Raw genomic sequence first — 21,861 nt, forward strand, 5'->3', positions numbered from 1 at the left:
AATATTGAGATTTGTTATTACTTTAGCTACCGTACCTGTACTGTGTCTTAACATGTTCTGCTAGTATACAATATTCATAAAAACATCAGAACAGCCATACTGGGTCAGACTAACAGTCCATTTAGCCCAGTATCCTGTTTCCTGACAACAGCCATTGCCAGATGCTTCAGAGGGAATGAACAGAACAGGGCAATTTTGAGTGATCCAGCCCCTGTCATGCAGTCCCAGCTTCTGGGAGTTGGAAGTTTAGGGACATCTGGAGCAATGTAGTTGCATTCTCCATGAATATATCTACCATAATTCTTTTTTTTAAATCCAGTTGTTACTTTTGGCCATATTCTCTATCATTCGTTGTCACGGATAGTTGTATATTCGTTATTCAATACCTCTAATTTTCTCTGAATGCTTGTGAGTTTTTTGTATTAAGAGGGGTGTTAACAGTCAATTATAGTAACTAATTTTCCATTCCTGGTGGATCATGCTAACAAATGTTCACAGTACAGCACAACAGCATCAAGGGAAACGTATGTTTATTCCCTTGTGGAATACTCCTGAAATTCAGTTTCATGAAAATATTTAGCAGCCTGATCCACAAGCAACGTTCTGACAAACTTGACTGAATTTTAATGGTTCTTTCATTTTTTTAGAAACTTCATTAACTGCACCTTGAAGTCCAGCAGTGATAGAAGGGGCTTAAGAAAGGAAGACAGCGGAGTTGAAACAATATATGCTTTCCCACTGAATACCTGATTATAAATTACATAGATTAGCTGCTAGCTGGCATTGCAGGTGACAGATGTGGTGCCAGGTTTGGGACCTAATAAGAAATAAATAACTCAGATCAGAAACTTTCCCTAGAATGATGATATAAAATTCCTCCTTTTGTTGACTGGGAAGCAGAGATGGGGCTTGTGCCATAAAACTGTGATCCAGATTTCAAACTCCCAGTAATTAGAGTACAATGCACTTCTTTTATAAGAATCACACCTATCCTGCATAATTTGATTCTTCTTAGCAATTGATTCTTACAAGCAGAATTGCAAAGAATGGATTAAATCAACCATTATGTTTTAAACAACTGGCTTTTTTTATTCAATTGAGAAACATCTCATTTACCGTAACTAAGTTCTTTAGACTTTAAACATATTCAGCGTGGAACAAAACCAACATTCTACCAACCATACCAACGTTCTAACTGAGCAACATATTATTATTATTTATGTATTACCCAATCATGTAGCTGGTGCTTTTTTTCAAGGCATTATTAATACTGTGCATGTTACAACTTTACACAAAGTGTAAGTTACTGGAGCTATATACCTCTTAATGTAAAGATCCAAAGATGTAAATTTTAAAAATCTCTCAAACAGCAACAAATGTAACACATGAAAGTGCATTACACTGACTTTTATAGCTTAAACATCAATGTAAAACAACAAAACAGACCATTTAACAGTATTGGCTCACATTAACGTTTATTTCTGAATATCACCATATCTTCCTTTCCAAAGTGATGTAGGAGTTTATAATCATTGAAGCCCCTGCACAATAGACCATTAGTTTTTGTCACATCCTTCATTTGGGTCAAGGATGGGATGATTACCGTGTCATCATGAGAGTCCACCTCTGCATCGTTTTCAGGTTTCACTTCAAAATGGTCTCTGATCTCAGTCACAATGTCGTCATCAGAAACAGGTTGCATAATAAAAGCATTGTCATCATCGTCAATCCGCTCTTCAAATTCATATTCATTGAGTTGTCTTGGTGGCTCAACAAGAATTGCTTCCGCCATATGTGCGATCACCAGACCTCCTTTTCTCTAGCAATTGTTAAAGCACTGATGTCAGACCAGGCATTTGCAAGCATTAAAATGGCATCTGAAAGATTGATCTTCCTGGCCATTTCCACAGAAGTAGCTTTGTTGTTCTCATCATCAGTGTGGTGAAACACCGTGAGAGCCGTTTGCTTATGAAAGTATGCCCTGGCAGTTCTGATAACTCCCTGGGCACATGGCTGAAGGATAGAAGTTGTGCTTTTTGGGTGGAATTCAAGTTGGATATTCCTCAGTGCTACACCTTTTGTCATGTGGGCTGTGCAGATGTCCCCAGGTAGCATAATCTTTCTCCTTTCATGGCCCCAACTTTTGATTCCAATCCTTCAGCCACTCACCGAATAGATGCCCAGTCATCCAGGCAGATGACTTGGCAGCATAGTGGACTGGAAGATATTTCACATTTTTAAAACACCGTGGATTTTGACTTTTCCCAATGATGAAAAGGTCCCTTTTCTTACCAGTCATGGAAAAGGTGAATAGAGCAGTAATTCTTTCCATAGACCTCTTTCCTTCTTTTGTTATTGTCTAATTTAAAAGTGAGAGTGCCATCAGGCAGGGCTCGAAAGTAAATTCCACTTTCATCTATATTCCAAATGTCATCTTCAACTAAGTCATGTCTCATTTCGATCCATTAGTTTTCTAATCATTCTTCACACGACTTAATGTCTGTGTCTTTGGCTTCTCTCTTAAAAACAATCTCATCTTGTTTTTGAAAACACTCAAACCAGCCAGTGCATGCCTTGAGGTTGGTAACACCCAGGGCCACCACCAGTTTTTCTGCATCATCATCTGTTGCATCACCAACAGTCCACATAGGGGGGTATTTCTCTCTCTGACATTTCTGATCCACTTTATGAACGTGGCCTCAACAATGCGGCCAGACAAGGCACCTATTGTTTTTCTGTCTCCTTTATTTTGTATGATGCACTCCCTGCTTTGAGAATCGTAGACAATTAAGTTGTGGAATGCCCAATTTCTGAGCAGCATCTCTTTGGCTGGTCTTGGGAGGACTATTTCAGGACTCCAGAAGATGGCGTTTTTCATTTGCAGAAAGCGTCTTTCTTTTTCCTGCTATGTCGATCAACTCTCACATAAATGGCACAACTTGTTTTTTTACACAAGGATTATACTTTGTACGCGCTACATGCCTAAAAAAGCGAGATGTCATCAAATTCAAAACAGCTTTATTGGCTTATTACATGTCATTGCTCTTGACCGAGTATCATATTACATGTAGTCAGTGTGCCACTAAATGATTCTTATAAGTAGAGTATTTTACTATGGTTAGTATAGAAATGATTTTGTCCCAGTGATTTTGATCACTATATGTGATTGATGCTTATATCAATAATTCTTATAAACGGAGTGCCCTGTATTAGAATCTAGGTTTTCACTGAATCCATTATTGAGATAAGGACCAGCTGAGAAGTTCAGTTGTATATCTACATATGGATTCTACATTGTTTCTAGGAGAAGTTTGTGGGTGTTGGATCCTGAGTTTTAGTTTGGGAGAATCTCTATCTCTATATTTATACAGTAGTTATCTCTAGATAACTCTAGATACAGTGCCATCTGTGGAGTAAGATACCTACCTGTTGTTGCATTCGCAATTCAATTTAAGATTTTCTTATTCACTTTTTCCCAGCTGATCAAATTGAATGTGACCCAAGCATCTACAAATATACCTGGCCTAGAGAACAGAGATTCGGAGGGGAACAACGCACAGCTGGCAAAACTGGCTAGATGTATAAAATCCCTGTGCTCATGTTTTCAGTGTTGTAGCTATTGATCATAACGGTTTTTGTATAAACCACAGGTATAAAAACAGAAGTGATGGAAGATGAAAAAGTGCTGGAGGCAGCATGGATTTTGAACGATGAAATTGTAGAGGTTGTATTTAATGATGACTTCTCCTGTTGCCTCAGATTTCCTCCCAGCAATGTGATTGCTCCAAATGAGCATTTTGGACAGATAGGTAATAAAGATGTCCAGATCCTCAGTTGTCGTAAATTAGCGTAGCTTCATTGAAGTGGATTTGGCCCTTAGTCTACATGTGAGTTTCTGACCTAAAAAGAACCACAAATGTAAGTCTGTTTTATTGTTTGTAACAAAATAATAAAATCCAACACCACCAACTTTCTTTTAAATATACATACAGTAGAAACTTTGGGTTTTTTTTTAAAATTGAGGATTTAGGCATATTTCTCCCTTTTACTTAAAATATTCCATCCCACTTGATATGTTACATTCCATTTCAGTCTTTTTCCTGTGTCTCATCATGTAGGGTCCATGCATGACAGATCAGCCTTGTGGTGTAGATTAGTATGCATTTTACACTGTTTGCCCTACAGTCTATTTTACATCTCCACATACACTCCATATAAATAATGAAAATTATTAGCAAAATTTAGCAACTGATGGCTGATAAGGACTGAACTAGTGTCCTCAGTCCTGTGCTCTTTCAGGAGGCTACATAGTGAAGTGAAGAATTGATTTGCCATGGAGAGTCTGTCTTCACTTCTCACTTTGAACAGCAGTTGTTCAGGGCAGCACTTTTGTGCAGCAGGGAGTGGAAATGCCTGCAGCACTGCAGACAATGGTGTACCAGGTTTTTTGGTTTCTTCTTTGATTTTGGGTTCTGGGTTTTTTGGCCAGCAGAAGATCGCAGTCAAGCAGCTTTAATTGGAAACTTTAAAAACGCTAAATCATTGGGCAGGTTGTAAACCATCTACAGAATTAAAAAATATGCCCAGATCCTTAGTATGGGGCTGATCCTGTGCCACTGAAGTAAATGGGAGGTTTGGCATTTCACATGCACTTAAGGCACTAAGGTGGGAAGCAATGAGCAAAGAGAAACGCTGTCAGGTGTATCCACTGCAATAAGGTCCTGCTATTATTCCATGGGATGACACTGAACTAGTCCAATGCACTGTTGATCCTTTGATATTTCCACTATCCTTGGGAGCTAATTGCTTGCTGCTGTGGCAGAGTTATTATTGTAGTCCCATTAAATCTGAATTTCTTGACTTTTGTGGGATTAAAGTCCCAACTTTGATATTGCATTAAAATGATTGTTGCACACAATTAAGTAATGTACTTGGCCTTTCATCTTTGCAGATTCTTGTTATAACTTTTCCGGACATTACTGCGATAGTTTAAGATATTGGTACAGAGGATTTCTATCACTGCAATCAAGCATTGATGCTGCTATTTATAGAAGTAAGCAGAATTCTTGCACTGAAATTATTTTCTGTTTCTTCTACCTTACCCTTAAACATTAAGCAAAATAAATTCTTCTATGATCAGGGGTTTTTTTAGTGCATGGGATTATTACAATGTAAAAAAAAAGTGATGGATCGTCTTGTGTCGAGAGCTTCTACCAAAGAACAATGTGTGAAATAACTCAGAGTCCTGAATGGGTTGCAGAAACTGACTGCTTTTAGTTTCATCTCGAAAACATGCACCCGTCATAATCTCTGTGCAAAATTACAATCAGTTTTAAAAGTCACAAAATAGAAATGGTAAAACTTACAAAACGTTTTGACACAAAGAACTTCCCAGACCACAAGTGAAATGCAACTCACTCGTGCCCAGCAGCATATGGCCCTAATCCAACTGGAACGTCTAACAGATACTGACATACAGATTATAGCTGGATGATTATCTTTCAGAAGTAGCCAAGGCCACTTTATAACATTTGAATCTGGCAAGGAGGTTGCAACTGTTCTTTCCAGTATGGACTATTGGACCTCACAACTGTAATTAATTCCTTTGCCCTTTTGAGACTACAGCTCTACTTGGGACTACATTTTTAAATCCACTCAAACTAAAGCTCGTGTGGAATACATGAGTCCGTTTGGTAATTGGAGTATTTGGCTGCAAGCAGGCTCAACCTATGTGCCATGATCTGGGCTGGATATCTGAGGTTTCAGGGTAGAGTTGAAAGGGTTGGTATTGACCTCTAAAATCCTAAATGGCTTCAGACCTTCCTAATTGAGAGAGTGCCTCTCTCCCTCTGCGATGCTGCTACAGTTAAGATCTGCAGAAGTACTCTCCTCGGCCCAAAGGAGGGGCTTTTGGAAGGGCATTTTCTGTGTGGGCCTCTTTACTTTGAAATGTGCCCCTCGTCCTTGGTCTACAATGACACAAATCAGTTAAACTTCAGAGCATGCTGTACGGCATGCCTTTTTAAGAAACCTGCTGAATAAGCAAATATTGTTAGGGACTGTGTGTCCGGACAGTGAATAGCTTGGTTTATTTCTGTGCTGTGTGTTATGGAGTTGCTATTTATTTTGATGATATATTGGTCTTGAAATATTTGTCAGGGGAGCCTAGAGCATTCTGAGTGGTGCCTTTTGTCATTTTAGAAAGCTACAAAATAGGATAATTGCTCCTCTTACCCACTAAAGGTCTGAGAGAATAGACGGGGAGCCCCTGAAGCATGTTCTGAAGGCTAAAAAACATGGGCTTTTTCAGATCAGCATAGGATGCTAATTTCAGAGTTAGTCTCACCTCTGAGAATTCTCTGCAGCCAGTCCCCAGCAGACCAAACGTGGTGAATGTTGGCAAGAATGCACAACCTGGTCTGCACTGTTGGAATGACAAAGAGGAGAGGGGCTCTCACTAAGGTAACCTGGCCTCAAAGGTTGGGGGGGGTTTAAAAGATACAAGTGGCATTTAGGCACCTAACCCCCAATTGCACCTTCAATAACCTCCCCCTAGGTTCAAATTCATGAAGGCTCAGGAAAGAGCCAACTCTCCATGACAGTTTCCATCTACTGGGATATTTACAGAAACATCCCTGACAAGCCAGGCCTCAAGGCCTATCTCACATCTATTACTCACGGCTTGAAGGCTTTTGGCTGCAATATGCAATGGAAACAATTGTCATTTCTAGCATCAGCATAGATTCCAAGACCAGAAGGGACCACTGTGATCATTGAGTGTGGCCTCCTGGGTAACACATGATGTTTAAAGAGCAGTTGATGTTGGTTTATGCTTTGACTTCACCTAATTTCTTTTTTAAGAAATGTTTTTAAATGTTTTGTTCATAGACTTCTGCCCTGTTGCTATTCTGTTCAAGTTCTTATTTTCCGCCCGTCTCCATTATGGGTCCTAGCACTGGATTTTGTTATGTGCAACATTATAAACTCAGAAAGGGAGGTTGTTAGCTGAGAAATTTAGTGTTGTCAGTGTTAGTACTAAGACTAACAATTTTAATATGTAATTGTCTTGTATTGGGGAAGTGCCTAGAGGCCCCATTGTGCTAGGCACTGTACATATATGTAATAGAAAGACAGTCCCTGCTCCAAAGAGCTTTACAATCTAGGCATATGAAAAGACAATCCTTGCTCCCAAATGAATTAAAACCAGCAGGGAGAAGAGGAGAGGAGACCAAGACAACACTGAAATGATTGTTTAGTATAATAAGCTGCATTCTCAGCATGTCAGTTCCCCTGCTATTGAGTGTTTTGCGGTAGCAGTGAGCTTTAAGGAGAGATTTGAAGGAGGGGAGTGTTGTGGCTTTGCAGATTTATCATGGAGCTCCTCCTAAAAATGAGGGGCAGCCTGGAAGACAGAGTGAAGGTGCTTGAGAGAGAACTGAGCTCGCGAATCATGAAGGCTGTCATTGCTGGGAGAGCGGAGGCACGTGGTCCTGGCTTGATATAACATACAAGAGGTGATAGGTTGAGCAGGAGTAGGCCTCAAAAGACTGGATATGTGGTGTTTGATGGAAAGATGAGAGAGACCCAGAGTAGGGAGGCAGAGAAGTGGTGAAGTAATTAAAGCAACATGCTAGGAAGACAATCTCAGTGTCAGTATTTTGAATAGACCTGAAGGGGGAAGTCTGCATTTCTCAAGGCCAGAAAAGAGAAGGTAGCTGTCGTCAGAAATACACGATCAGTTTACAGCACCACTCACAATATTAAGTGACATGTTATAACCTTGTACTATGACCATATTTCATTACATAAAACTAAATTAAATGCTAACTTGAATTTTTTAGATGACGACAAATCATTCTGTCTGGGAAGAAATGAAATCGATTAGTGGTGTCCATATGGGATCATCATCTTTCAAACCATCAATTACCCTGGAACACAGTTTTATCATGTTTGCTGTTGCAATGTGTTTCTCTCCATTTATGCACTTTCTGTCAATCAGTCTTACAAGAGAAAAAAGGAAGCTCAAGGAGTTGATGAAGACTATGGGGTTACAGGATGCAGCCTTCTGGTGAGTAACACAAGTAGCTGAAGTGCATAGGTTTACTGTCTTAAGTTAATAGTTGCCAGAATACATATATTCTTCAGTATTTGTAAAATGAATTGACAGTTTCAGTCCAGCTTCTCATGGGCAGGAGGAACTCTCAAAAAGAAAACAGCCAACCTCAATTAGATTGGCATTCTTATGGATAGCCTAAGCGGAGAGGCCAAGAGCTGAGTGGACATTACCTCATTACCGTTAGAGGTTGTCCCTTGAGAATGTGATCGAGGTGCATTGTTTGGGGCAACGTGTGGAATCTTGCTCTGCTACTGCCAATATTTTTTGAAGGGGATGGAGGCCTTCTTCAGTTTTCTAGGATAAAATCCTAATAGTAACTCCACTGGAAAACTTTACAAAAAAATGTAACTCTTAAAACTTGCGAACCTCCATTTAATGAACTGGTGCCCTTTAAAAAGTTACCCAATTTTATTAGATTTTGTGTGCCTAACATGTCTATACTTAACATCAATAGGGAATATAACAATGGTAAAGGGGATAAAAGTAGAAGAAAAAGGAATAAACACTAGGAAGCTAAGCAGAGGTTAGAGAGAGCTGATGATATCATTGATTTTTGCAACCTGAAAGAGAGGCAATGTCATATGAGACCTGTAATAAGACAACAGGTGTGGAAGCCACCTATGAATCTAGAATATTTGCTTTTCTTAAAAACCCTGGGACCCAACTGTACCAACTAGAACTATGTATAGATCTCCCCTTTTCACAGGGCTGAGTTCTTGGACACTTCCAGGGCAACTTTCCCTCCTTGTCTTTAGACTCTGTGCATACAGAATGGTTGGTCAGAGGTAATGAGCATCATCTCTCACTAGACTTATGGAAATGAGGGCAAAAATATAATACAGCCACAGACTGTAGTGTTTCCCCCTTCTCATACCTCTACCAAGTACCCGCCAGGTATAGGAGTCCTGGCAGCATAGTCATAGCTGGCCTAGAGACCCATAGCTGACACAGATGGATGAGGCTTCCAAGCAGATGACATTGCAAATCATTGGTCCCCTGATATCTGTGGTGTTTGGGGACAGCCGGTCCTCTATGGAGGATAGGGGGTGATGGTGAATCAGACAAACGGTACCTCCATTGGTGGAAAGATTAAGGAGTATGATCTATGTGAGACCTGGCAGAACTCTCCTTCCCATTCAACCTTCTTGCTCATTTCCCATGGGAGGGATAGATGGGTTCCCAAGTTCATTATCTGGCAATCTCCTTTGTATAATGCCTTAATTGACAACTGTATGTGAAATGTTGCTGTGGCTTTTCCAGGGATATCTTAAGTATTTGAACTAACAATGGGGTTTACCATATGGCTGAAATCATGACAGCAATTATCCAGAAAGATAACAATATATTTTCATTTTTAGGTTATCCTGGAGTTTGCTGTATACTGCTTGTGTTTTGATTATGGCAAGTCTTCTGACAGCTGTCACAGTTAATGAATATTTCTACACAAGCAGCTTCTTTCCAATATTACTTCTGTTTTTCTTTTATGGCATAGCATCTGTAAGTTGGGATTTTAAAATGAAATTTCTCCATTTTCTAACTATAAAATTTCTTTGAGCCACATTGCTACTAGTCGTAGGGAAGATTGGAGAGTGGCCCAACACTGTAGCTTTTGTATAGTCACGCTAATTGAAGAAGCAATTTCTCTAAATCTCATTTAATTTCATAATTGGACATTATTTGAATTGCCATCCGAAGAATTTACAGACACCAGACTCTGTGGGCTATGGATAAAAGTAAATTCTAATCTCAAATCCATCCACGAAGACTGATTTTCTTTACAGAACTTTGAGAGATGCAACACATAATGTCTGTGCCCATGGAATCCTTTAGTGGCCAGTAAATAATGAAATGATTTCTGTGCTGCATGCTGCTTTAATTTTATGAAATAAAACTGCCCACATATAACTTTTTGAACTCCCCCCCCCCTTTTTCCCCACATTCGTAGATAGAATATGAAAGCGTGATTCCACTCGGCTCTTAAACTACAGTAGTCATGATGTTGATCAAGATTTCCCACATGAACATGATTTGTTGGGAGAAGAGCCAACATGGCTACTATAAAGGGAAATCATGCCTCACCAATCTACTAGAACTCTTTGAGGGGGTCAACAAACATATAGACAAGGGCATTCCTGTGGATATAATGTACTTGGACTTTTAGAAACTTTTGACCAGGTTCCTCACCAGAGGCTTTTAAGCAAAGTAATCAGTCATGGGATAAGAGGGAAGGTCTTCTCATGAATCAGTAACTGATGAATCAGAAAAAGGGATAAACAGCAAAGTGGCAAAATATGTGGATGATGCAATCTGCTTTGGATTTAACAATCCTGAGTAATTTTGTAAGGAGTTACAAAGGGACCTCTCAAAACTGGGTGACTGGCCAACAAAATGGTAGATGAAATTCAGTCTTGACAAATGCAAAGTACTGCACATTGGAAAATATAATCCCAACATCACAGACAAAATGATGGGTCTAAATGGGTTTTTTAGATGATTAAGGGAGAATATGGTAGAGGTCTATAAAATCATGAATGGCGTGGAGAAAGTGAGTAAGAAAGGGTTATTTACTCCTTCACATAACACAAGAACTAAGGTCATCAAATGAAATTAATAGGCAACAGGTTTAAAACACACATAAGGAAGTACTTCTTCACACAAGACATAGTCACCCTGTGGAATTTGTTGCCAAGGGATGTTGTGAAAGCCAAAATTATCACTGGGTTCAAAAAAGAATTAGATAACATAGGAATAGCCATACTGGGTCAGACCAATGTCCATCTAAACCCATATCCTGTCTTCTGACAGGGACCAATGCCAGGTGTTTCAGAGGGAGATAAGCTCATGGAGGAGAGGTCCATCAATGGCAATTAGCAAAGAAGATCAGGGAGGAAACCCCATGTTCTGGTGTCCCTAACCCTAACCCTAACCCCCCAGGGGCCTGAATATGAATTAGTTTCAGTCTGAAGTGTTTACAGCCAGTCAAGTCATGAACTTCTGAGGATAGGCAGCATCTTAAGGTGCACAGGTGCAACTCCCACTGACTTTAGTCTCTTCAGTTTGTCTCCTAAAGGCCAACTCTTAACTCAATGCCTCTCTCTAGCATGTCCGACACAATGTGTACGATGCATTTTAAACCTCTGATGGAAATGTGTTCTGCTAACTAGAAGCTTCCTTATCTGCAGATCCACTTCTGTTTCATGCTCAGCTCCCTCTTAAAGAAACCTAAAGTCACCAGCTCTGTTGGATTCCTCCTCACCTTTTTCTCTGCATGTCTGAACTTTATTACATTGGTGAAAAAACTTCCTGCAACCTTGGAATGAGCTTTGGGTCTCCTCTGCCCCTTTGCCTTTATTACTGGAGTCTCAGAGGTGTGGTGAATTATTTGGAACACACATGCAGTAAAGCTGTAACTGGTAGCTAATTGGCTGTATGTGCCTGAAATTTGCCAGGCTAGGTTACTGTTTATTATGTATTATGGTAGCATTTAAAGGTGTCATTGTTCTAGGTGCTGTACAAACACTGCCCCAAAAAGTTTGCTGCTTGCTAGTTTTCAAGTGTCCAGCAAGTGCAGTTTTCACGCATGCCTACACATTGGTTAAAAACTGTCCGTTTGCTACAGTTTCCCCTATGAAGAAAGCAATCATGATATATGAATGTAATTTGTTAGTACTGGATTATATTGCCCCCAATAGAAGAGTCTGACACATGCCCCAAAATGATGATATGAGGTTGCACTTTGCTGGTGTGAATCTGTTTCTGGAGCACTTTTTAATCTTTTGAATGAAAACGTACACGCTCCCTATCATTAGTAGAAATGTATTTCTAGTGAGGAAAAGAAACTAAAAGGAGTGTGGGGTAATGTAGTGCTGGACTTCCCAAAGTGTCTCTGGATAACTGTGTTGCATAAATTTCATCAAAATTCTGACCTTACATACCTGGTTTTTCAGCTGAAGATTCTTAGTCTTTGTTCTTTACTTTCAGATTTTACATTTAGAAAAATATGGAATGGGTTTCTATTTTTCTAACATTATGGAGGAATCATATGCTGTATTTACAGCCTATGTCCTACTGATTTTTGATAGTGTTTTATATTTGCTATTGGCTATTTATTTTGATAAAGTTTCGCCTGGTAAGTATATTTATAATTAAAATTCTGTATATGTTTTTATACATAGACTTACGCCTATAATTTCCTCTCTTTCCGCAAGCCCCCACTTATTTCAAAGCAGTGTAAGTGATGATAGAATAATGCTGAACAAAGGAAAACGTAGAATTAGAATTTACCATCCCACATTGGGTGGATCTGCTAATGTCTCTTTCATCTGTAACTGGTGTTAAACAATATTTCCATACAACAGACTATAGATTGAGTGTGGATTCCTAAATAAGGCCAACCAAGAATCAGCTTTCATATCACACTTTAATTAGCCTCAACCTTTAAAATATATTGTAATTAACAGAGACAAGCAATTAGTTTGTTGTTCAGATTTGGCTGATGTTCACAGCTGGGAATACTAACAGTCATATCAAATTTGGACCCTTGAATATGAAAATATCATCCAAAGCTGAATGTCCCACTGCTCCAGTACCTGCTCTCTGGCATCATAAACTGTATATAACAAAGTTAAGGCAATTCAGAACCCCTGCAACATGACCCTGTTCACCACTTCCAGTGTCAGCAGCATTCCCCACCCCTTCCTGTCTCCCAGCAACAGAACCCCCCTTTCCCCCAGAGGTAGTAGCAAGTAAGGGCATATACAAAACTTATCCCAGCAACCAGGGTGCTTCTGCTTGCATGGGGCCCACTGCACTCTTTCCTCCTGCCACATAGTGTGAGAGCCTCAGAGCAGTGGGTCCTGGAACAAGCACCCTATTGGAATGGATCAAACGCCTCACACCTATAGACTCTGGTGGATGTTTCTGCATTTGGTTTCCTTCAGGTCACATTCTCAAGTATTTCCTTTGCAATGACAAGGGCTCAGAACAGATGTTTTTAAATGGTATCTGAGGTTCAGAGGTCATTAAATGATTCCAAGAGCCAGGGCCCTAAGCACAGACCTGTGACTATGGCAGACAAAGCTAGGGAAGCTAAAGAAATACCAATGACATGCTCCTGCCTTTTAAGCCATTGCCGTCAGCTGATAAACTGGCCAAAATTATTCAGCCATGTTTCGGAAGAGTGATTTCCCTCTTCCCCTTCCATTTTGAGTGTATAGGGGTTTTTTTTCCTTTTCATGATAGCTCAAATCCTGAACCCAGCACCTGGCTCTAACAGTTAGGACAGGTGCTTGAGAGATTAACCATGGGGCCTGATCCTTTGGCTGCAGCTGCAGGACAGAGGCTACTTTAACCTAATGATTAAAGTAGCCTCAATAAAGGCTTTATATGAACCACCTGTACTGAGGGAGGGGGAACATCTGGAAAGCAGTGGATTCCATCCTGTCTCTTATGTGCTGTTATGCCCAGAATGGATTCTGTAACACATGGACGTATGAACCCAACCACACCTAGCCCTCCTATTTTGCTGTAGAACTATACCAGTTCTTCTAACAATTGGTCTTTGGTGGCCATAGAGGGGTGGATTTTCCCAGTGCTGAAATCCATAAAGAGTCAGATGTTTAAAGGTATTTGGGTGCCTCAAGATACCAATAGGTGCCTAATGGGATTTTTAAAGGATCTAAGGGCCTAGGCACATTTGAAAATCCTGCAAGGTGCCCATCTACACTGTTAGGCACATAAATACCTTTAAAACTTTTGACCCTAAAACTGTTTAATGCCATGAATTATCTTTTAGTCTGCTATGCCTTGATAAACTAAAGATTCATAGTCTTTGTTTCCAATTAGACAAATATGGTATGAAATATTCTTTTTTGTTCTGCCTGAAGCCATCATACTGGTGCCAAATCAGGAGAGGTTATGCTGGTAAGAGACCTGAAACTGAACAAAATCACAAACGTATCTTCAATGACAGCATGGAGCCAGTGCCTCCAGAATTTGATGGGAAGGAAGCCATCAGGTAAGACACTACTGTATATAAGAAACAACCTACAGATTACATATTGTATCGGAGGATTAACAGAGCACACTTGCTGCTGTTGCTATCCCTGCTCCAGCGATCAATTTAGCTTTACTTCAGCCTACTCAGCTTTCCCCTATGTGGGATTTTTGCGAGAATATGTTCTTTCACAAAGTAAGAGTACAGAGTTAGGTCAAACGCTGTTACAATGCAGATGAGATTAGGAACCAAATCAGGCCAGTCTTACATGAACTGAGCCAAATTGTAAATTGGTTTTGTGATGCTAATTTTGTCCAAAAATACCTATGGCAGGGGGAACCCAAACTCCTTGTACCTGCAGCATAGTTCAGATTTGATCCCCAAAGCCTTTAAAGGTAAAAGGACAATCTGATGTAATGTTATACATTTTATACATGAAGGGGCTGATCTTCCATTCTCTGTAGACATTGACACTTGGGAAAGGGGATTGTGAAAGGCTACCAGATGAGGTATATACTACCTTGCACAGGTATAAATTACTAGGGAGGCAGTGTGATTTAGTGGAGAGAGCACTGGACTCGGAGTCCAGAGACCGGAGTTCTATTCTGAGCTCTGCTGTTTGTTGACTGACGTTGGTGAAGTCCCTACATCTCCCTGTGCCTCAATTTCCCCATCTGTAAAATGGGGATAATGTTACTGACCTCCTTTGTAAAGCACTTTGAGATCTACTGAAGCAAAGCATTATATATGAGCAAGTTGGTATTATTTATTATGGTGCAAGGCAGTATTTACTCAACAATTGGAATCCAGCGCTGCTGATAACTTGCTTCCCTTCCTTTAGACTCAACAATATTAAAAAAAACATATAAAATAAAGAACAAGAAAATAGAAGTTTTGAGAGGTATGAAAAGTTTCTTAAACCTTTTTGTTTGGATTTTAATCAAAAATGAACCCAATCGATTCTGAAATTTTAGGGCTGCTCTTTCTTATTGTGAGGCGATACAGTAATTCTGCTTATCCATACTTTAAAGAGCTTATTAAAATGTTAATCTAAGGACATTGCAAATGTTTTCTTTGCAACATTTAATCCCTATTAAATAAGAAGAAAAATAGTAGCTGTAAAAAATGTTGAAATCAAAAGGTGGAAGAAGTAAAGAAGCAAAATTTGTATCCGCCATGACTGCTTGAAAGACTATTCCAAAATCTAATTCATGTAACTGATGATTTCCCTATGACTGTATTTCTATCTTTACTAAGAATAAAAGGGAGTGAGCAGAGTAAACCAATTTAAGATATTGCACCCTCTCTACTAATATAATGAAAAACTTCTTGCAAGTTTGAACCTGGTTACTGGAGATGCAACCCACATTATGGGTTCTGAATTTCTGACTTTGCTTATCTCATCTTAGATAGAAATCTTATTTCTTTAATTGTCATGTTTGGCACCTGGACACCATACTTTGATGATGGGCACATAGAAAGAGACAGGAAGGACTTAATTTACTTCACAAACTTTAATCCTAACATAATACTATTTTTATATTAGGGTTGTTCTTAAATATTTATGAAGGCCAAATCACTGCATTACTTGGTCATAGTGGAGCTGGAAAAACTACACTACTAAACATCCTGAGTGGACTTTCCCAGCCATCAGATGGTATGATGATACACTTCTAAACTGAAAGGAAGAATGTGCTTGATTTCAAATGTGCTTGGGTGAAACAACAAAGGACTCATCAATCTTTCTTTGTTCACGTGTACAGGTTCTGCAATTATATACAAGTACAAACTATCAGAAATAGAGGATCTGGAAGAAATTAGAGCATTATTTGGGGTTTGCCCACAATTCAACGTTCAGTTTGAAGTTTTAACAGTGAAAGAAAATCTGTGAATTTTTGCTGAAATCAAAGGGATTCGGTCCATTGAGGTAGAGTATGAGGTAAGTCAGGGGTTCTCAAACTTAATTGTACCGCGACTCTTTTCTGACAACAAAAATTACTACACGATCCTGGGGGGGGGGGGGGGACACTGAAGCCTGAGCCCATCCAAGCCCTTGGACTTTGGCCCCGGGCGTTGGGGCTCGGGCTTGGACCCCGGACCCCAGCAAGTCTGACGCCAGCCTTGGCGACCCCATTAAAACAGGGTCACAACCCACTTTGAGGTCCCGACCCACAGTTTGAGAGCTGCTGAGGTAAGTATATGTTCACTTGGGAAGAACTTCTACTTCACAGCATCATGTCATTTTCTCATGCAAATTGTGTGGTATAAAATTTGTCTAAGAATAAGACCCTGAGTGTCAGTGGAGATTCAGCTGTATTTGTAAATTCAATTTACACTGATGGAGGAGCTAGCCCATTATGCATAAGAATATCACAGGTGCATGTTTCCATGATAATAGGAGTACCTGCAGAACCCCATGTAGAGGAGACAATACTCATTATTATTTGTTTTTGTGTTCGCTTCTAGCGGCCCCATTCATGGACCCAGCCCCCATTGTGCTAGACGCTATGCTAGACAGAACAGATGGCCGCTGCCCAAAGAGCTTGGGGCCAGACTTTTAAAGATATTTAGGCCCGATAGATGCAAATAGGTGCTTGGACACTTTTGAAAGTCCCAGTAGGGCCTATTTGCTTCTTTAGGATTCCATGTACCTTTAAAACTCTGCAAAAAGAAAAGGAGTACTTGTGGCATCTTAGAGACTAACACATTTATTTGAACATAAGCTTTTGTGAGCTACAGCTCACTTCATTGGTACATCTGGTATATCTACATAGCAAAAAATGCCCATGGCAGCAAGTCTCAGAGCCCGGGTCAACTGTACAAATAGCAGTGTAGACAATGAGGCTCCTATGGAGGTGGGCTCCAAGACCGTCCCACCTTGTCAGGTTTCAGCTCCCATGCTCCAGGATGAGCCCAAATGCCTACACTTGTATTTTAGCCCCGCAGCATGAGCCCCGTGAACTCAAGTCAGTTGACCCAGGCTCTGAGGCTTTCTGCCACAGGGTTTTTATTGCTTTGTAGATGTACCCTAAGTGTCTACATAACCCTTTTAGTTTTACCACACCAGGGAGGCAAGAACACTTTCCTTGCTGCACTCCATTATAATGCCATGATAGTAGAGATTATTTCAATACCTTCACATCACCATTCATTTTTCAATGACAGCTGAGGTACCATTCTAATTCTGAATGGGCATGTAGCTGTGAAATAGTCAGGTTTTAAATCTGAGAACTTGTGTTCTTGTATGATGTCTCAATCCATGTAGGTTCTGCAGGTTGAGTAGAACTGGAGGTTTCAGGAGTGATCTTGTTGAATGTGACACCTGGACCTCAGGAGCAGAAACCTGGCTAGGCTGCTGTCAGATAAACACAGGCCTCTCCGCATGTAACGTTGGCTTATGTGCATGCTTAATAAAGATCTTACTACAATTCTTCTTGCTCTTGTTTTTGCTGCATCACTGTTTTCTAACAAAAAAGCATCCAGCGCCAACTGACAGACACACATGTTGTTGTGTAACCACTGTAGTTATGTGAAACGGTTACTTACAAGTTACTTACCCAAAAGCCTAAACATACCAGTCCTTGACATTTATTTTTCTGTCATTTTCCAGGTGCAAAAAGTTTTGAAACTGATGCATATTATCAGCATTCAGGACACCCAAGCTAATAAATTGAGTGGTGGACAAAAAAGAAAGTTGTCTCTTGGGATAACCGTGTTAGGAGATCCACAGGTAAAAAGGAGCAGTCATATGCACAACTTGTGTTTGTATCGTATATGCATTTAAACACACAGACTCTGATCCCACAAAGACTTATGCACATACTTATTTCTACACCCTGTGAGGATCCTAGCTCCTATTGACTTCAATAAGACTCCTCATATTGCATAGTTGGATACATGAGTAAGTCTTTGCAGGATTGAAACCATGCAAAGTACATTTTCATGCCATTAATTTATAAACATAATCTCAAACAATATGATCTGTCCAAGGAACAAGATTGGAAAATATCTAAATGATTCCAGAATAATGACTGAAATTCACTTAACAAACGAAAGATAGATTGAGAATACATCAATACCATATTTAGCGCAAACAAAAAGGATAATAAACAAACAAACTAGGAAAACCAGTAAAAATATAGACATAGGGCTTGTGTCCATAGACACATCCAGGAAAGTTAAACTGAATTAACTAAAGGTCTGGATTTAAAGTGGATTAGTTAAACTATATTAAATCTCTGTGTGGACATTGTCATTCAAAATTAAAGTGGCCTTAATTCAGTTTAGTTTAATTCACTTCCAAAATTAATTAAAGCCACTTTAATTCTGAATAACAATGACCACACAGGGATTTAGTGTGGTTTAACCAATCCACTTCAAATTCATACCTTTAGTTAATTCAAATTAACTTTCCTAGATGTCCCCATGGAGAAAAGCTTGTAGAGTTGCATTTTGATGTTAAAATCACCTGAAAAGAAAATTAAGAAGTTAAAACCATTCAAGTCTGTAAATATACCAAAAATTATTAATTGTAACTGGATCTGAATGCACTATTGCCAACCCCAAGTGTTTGAAAATCTTGAGTCAAGTCCCAAAAATCATGAGTTTCATGTAAAAATAATGATATTTAAAAAAAAATTGAGGGGTTCTGTTTGTTTGCTTTCTGGTTTTTGAGCCAATAAGGTGCCCTCAGGTCATGTTTTCCATCATTTCCCTGCAACCAAGAGGGATGCAAACTTTGTTAAAACATGATAGCTGAGACTCCCATGCAAACACTTGACTCCAGCAGCTGGAGCTGTAAGAGAAACATCAATTATCACGAGACTTGCACTAAAGTCATGAGAGTTGGCAACATTGTGAAAATCTGATTTCATTCCTCTTTGCAGGTTTTGCTATTAGATGAGCCAACTGCTGGATTGGATCCCCATTCCAGTCATTTCGTGTGGACCCTGCTGAAAGAACGTACAGCTGGTCGAGTGACTCTGTTCAGTACCCAATTCATGGATGAAGCTGATATCCTGGCTGGTGAGACCAGCTTATCTCATTAGATAATAAGATTTTATAAGTAGATGGAATAAGCAGAGTTTTCTTTAAGAATGGACCTTGCTCAGGCTAAATTCTTCGGGTGAAAATTCCCATTGACTTCAGTGGTACCAGGATTTCATCCTCATTGCCTTTAATAGAGGTTTTCACTCAATCAGGTCTGAAAGGTTGGCTTTTACAGGGGAAGAAAAACTCATTGAACTACAATGAAGCAATTCAGGACTTTGTGCTTCACTGTTAAGTTGAGTTTCACTATATCCAAGTTCACTGTAAATTGGTTCTGCTTTAGAATACTAGGGTTACGAGGGACCACATACAGTGTGAATTCATGTCCATCTGCTATTGACTATTTATCCTGGAGAAGGGTGTGTTTGTGTCTTTTTTTTTAAAATTAAAATATATAATTTTAATAGTCCTCTGGTCAGAAATGTGGAGGCTTTGCTGCAATACTGAAGCACCAGTCATGTCCTGCAAATGAAGAAGCAACTCTGTATCCAGTTTGCTATCCTACCATTTTGACCAAATAATCTCCCCTTTCGTTTCCCAATATTAGCATCCTTCCTTTCTCTTACTCTTGATCTGGGGGCAGAGGTTATTTTAATTCCTTCACATCTCTATTAACATTACAATAACATCTGAGATACCATTCTAATTCTGAATGTACATATGGCTGTGAAATAGTCTTACTGTGTCATCCTCACCCACAGTAGCCCCTTACCTAATCTCACCACAAGCTCATTGTATCCTTTCGCTGCTTATGCTCTTTTTGTAAGAGACTAGGTAGATGAGGTAATATCCTTTACTGGACCAACTTCTGCTGACAGAAGGGACAATCTTTTGAGCTTCACAGAGCTCTTCCTCAGGTCTGGGGAAGGTAACCAGAGTGTCCAAAATAAATACAAGATGGGACAGATTGTAAAACATAAGGGATTCACACATGTTATAGGAGACAACTTAAAATGAAGCAGGAAATTAATACTTCTGCAGTCATAGGACAATGGAGTGTTAGTAGGCAGCAGGTGTGTTACAAACTGTGGTAATGGGGCCATAAAATTAGTGTATCTGTTAAGTCCATGGTTTTCAGTGTCCAGCGTAGTCATGAATTGAAGTACACAGGCTCATCTTTTGAAGGTGTTATACAGGTTTCCTTTGAGGACAAGGCTTGGGAGGTCAGGCATGGAGGACTTGCTTTGTGAAAAGTGTTTTGATGGGGTGTTTTTGTCTTTTATCATTTTTCTATGAGAGTTCATTTGAGAGCAGAGTAATTGTCTGGGGCATTAAATGCACTGGACGAGTTACACCACATATTGTGATAGGCATGTTCAGAACCCATGGATCTTGAAAGGTGTGTTGTGGGGGGTATCCATCATTGTAGCAGTGGACATATGTCTCCAGGTTTTGCGTCTGTTGCTCTGTCAGGTTCAGGTTGCTTTCTGTACTCCTTTTATTGTTCTTTTTCTTTGTCTATTTCATCCTTAGCATTCTATCTTTTATCATATTGCTCTTACTCTTGCAACAGTTTCCCATGTGTCCACCATGCACCCCATCTGTCTTAATTCCTCTTTAAAAACCCACTTCTGCTAATAATCCTTCCTAAATTATTATCTTCACCTCTAACCTCTGAATGTCCATTCTTTCTTGAATTATCACTCCATGTCTTGTAACCAGCGTTCAATGATCTGCTTATTAGATGCTGAACTTTAGATTCTTAATTGTGTTAATGACTCAAGAAGAACTAATTCCAGAAAGTGAGGTCCATTAATACATTATTTTGTTTTTCTCTTTCCTTAGACCGGAAAGCTTTTATTTCATATGGGAGAATAAAATGTGTTGGATCTTCTCTGTTTTTAAAGAAAAAACGGGGGATTGGGTATCACTTAAAGTATTTTATTTTATTTTATTTTATTTTATGGGAAAACATTCCTGATAGTGCTAAATTTGCATCACAGTAGCAGAAGAAATGTTATTTCATTCCTACCAAGCAACATCTCTGGGAATTTAAAGATAAATGCTTTCTAATATAGCTTAACTGGAATGAATATAAAAACTTCAAAATGTATTGAGGACATGGTGTCAAAACATTCCCTCAACCTGGCACATGCAATATCTATGGTTCCAGTTATGAAAAATACATATATTTTTGCTGTTAATTTTATTTTTAAGGCACTATGATCTGAGATCACCTTTCATCTGATGTAACGCCTTGGGTATTCAGACTCTACTTGCCGCCAATTAATTTTTTTTCTCATTATTGTGCCGAATTCCTAGAATCCTAGTATTGAAATGCTCCATGAAGCAGAAGTGATTCACTTCCCCAGGTAAAAGAGCTTTTGGCTCAGAGGGCACTCCATTCTAAAAGCCATCTTTCTTTTCAGCCTGATCCTCAAATTCTGGGCATCTCTTATAAGATGCTGAGTACCCTCAGCTCCTTTCAATAGGCATTGAGGTTCCTAAGGACCTTTCAGGACTGGGCCCTTTGTTAAACTCTTTTTGCCAAACTCTTCCTGTAGGTACTGTCAAATCAGTTAGTTATTCCTAACCACTTGTTTTATTACATTAGCAAACGCATGAGGTTGATATCACACAAGGAGTTGGTAACAATTCATTCAATCCTTACTGAGACAAAATTTCCACTGAAGTTTTGTCTAAATAAAATCTGCTGCAGGGATTGGATGTTATTCTGGAGTAAGGACTGCTGGATTTGACT

At 39.4% G+C, this 21,861-nt stretch overlaps 1 long non-coding RNA gene and 1 pseudogene across 1 annotated transcript; one reads left to right on the forward strand and one right to left on the reverse strand.

Annotated features, from left to right (window-relative positions):
* Nucleotides 1–21,861, forward strand: part of LOC119843261 — a 61,181-nt pseudogene that overhangs the window by 8,276 nt on the left and 31,044 nt on the right.
* On the reverse strand, nucleotides 131–18,286 carry LOC122456581. The gene is made up of 3 exons (XR_006275526.1): nucleotides 18,256–18,286; nucleotides 17,900–17,906; nucleotides 131–256 (listed from the first exon to the last, which is right to left on the reverse strand). It is a non-coding gene; the product is annotated as an uncharacterized LOC122456581 (long non-coding RNA).

The sequence above is a fragment of the Dermochelys coriacea genome, chromosome 14 (genome assembly GCF_009764565.3).
Source record: "Dermochelys coriacea isolate rDerCor1 chromosome 14, rDerCor1.pri.v4, whole genome shotgun sequence".
Lineage (NCBI taxonomy): Eukaryota > Metazoa > Chordata > Testudines > Dermochelyidae > Dermochelys > Dermochelys coriacea.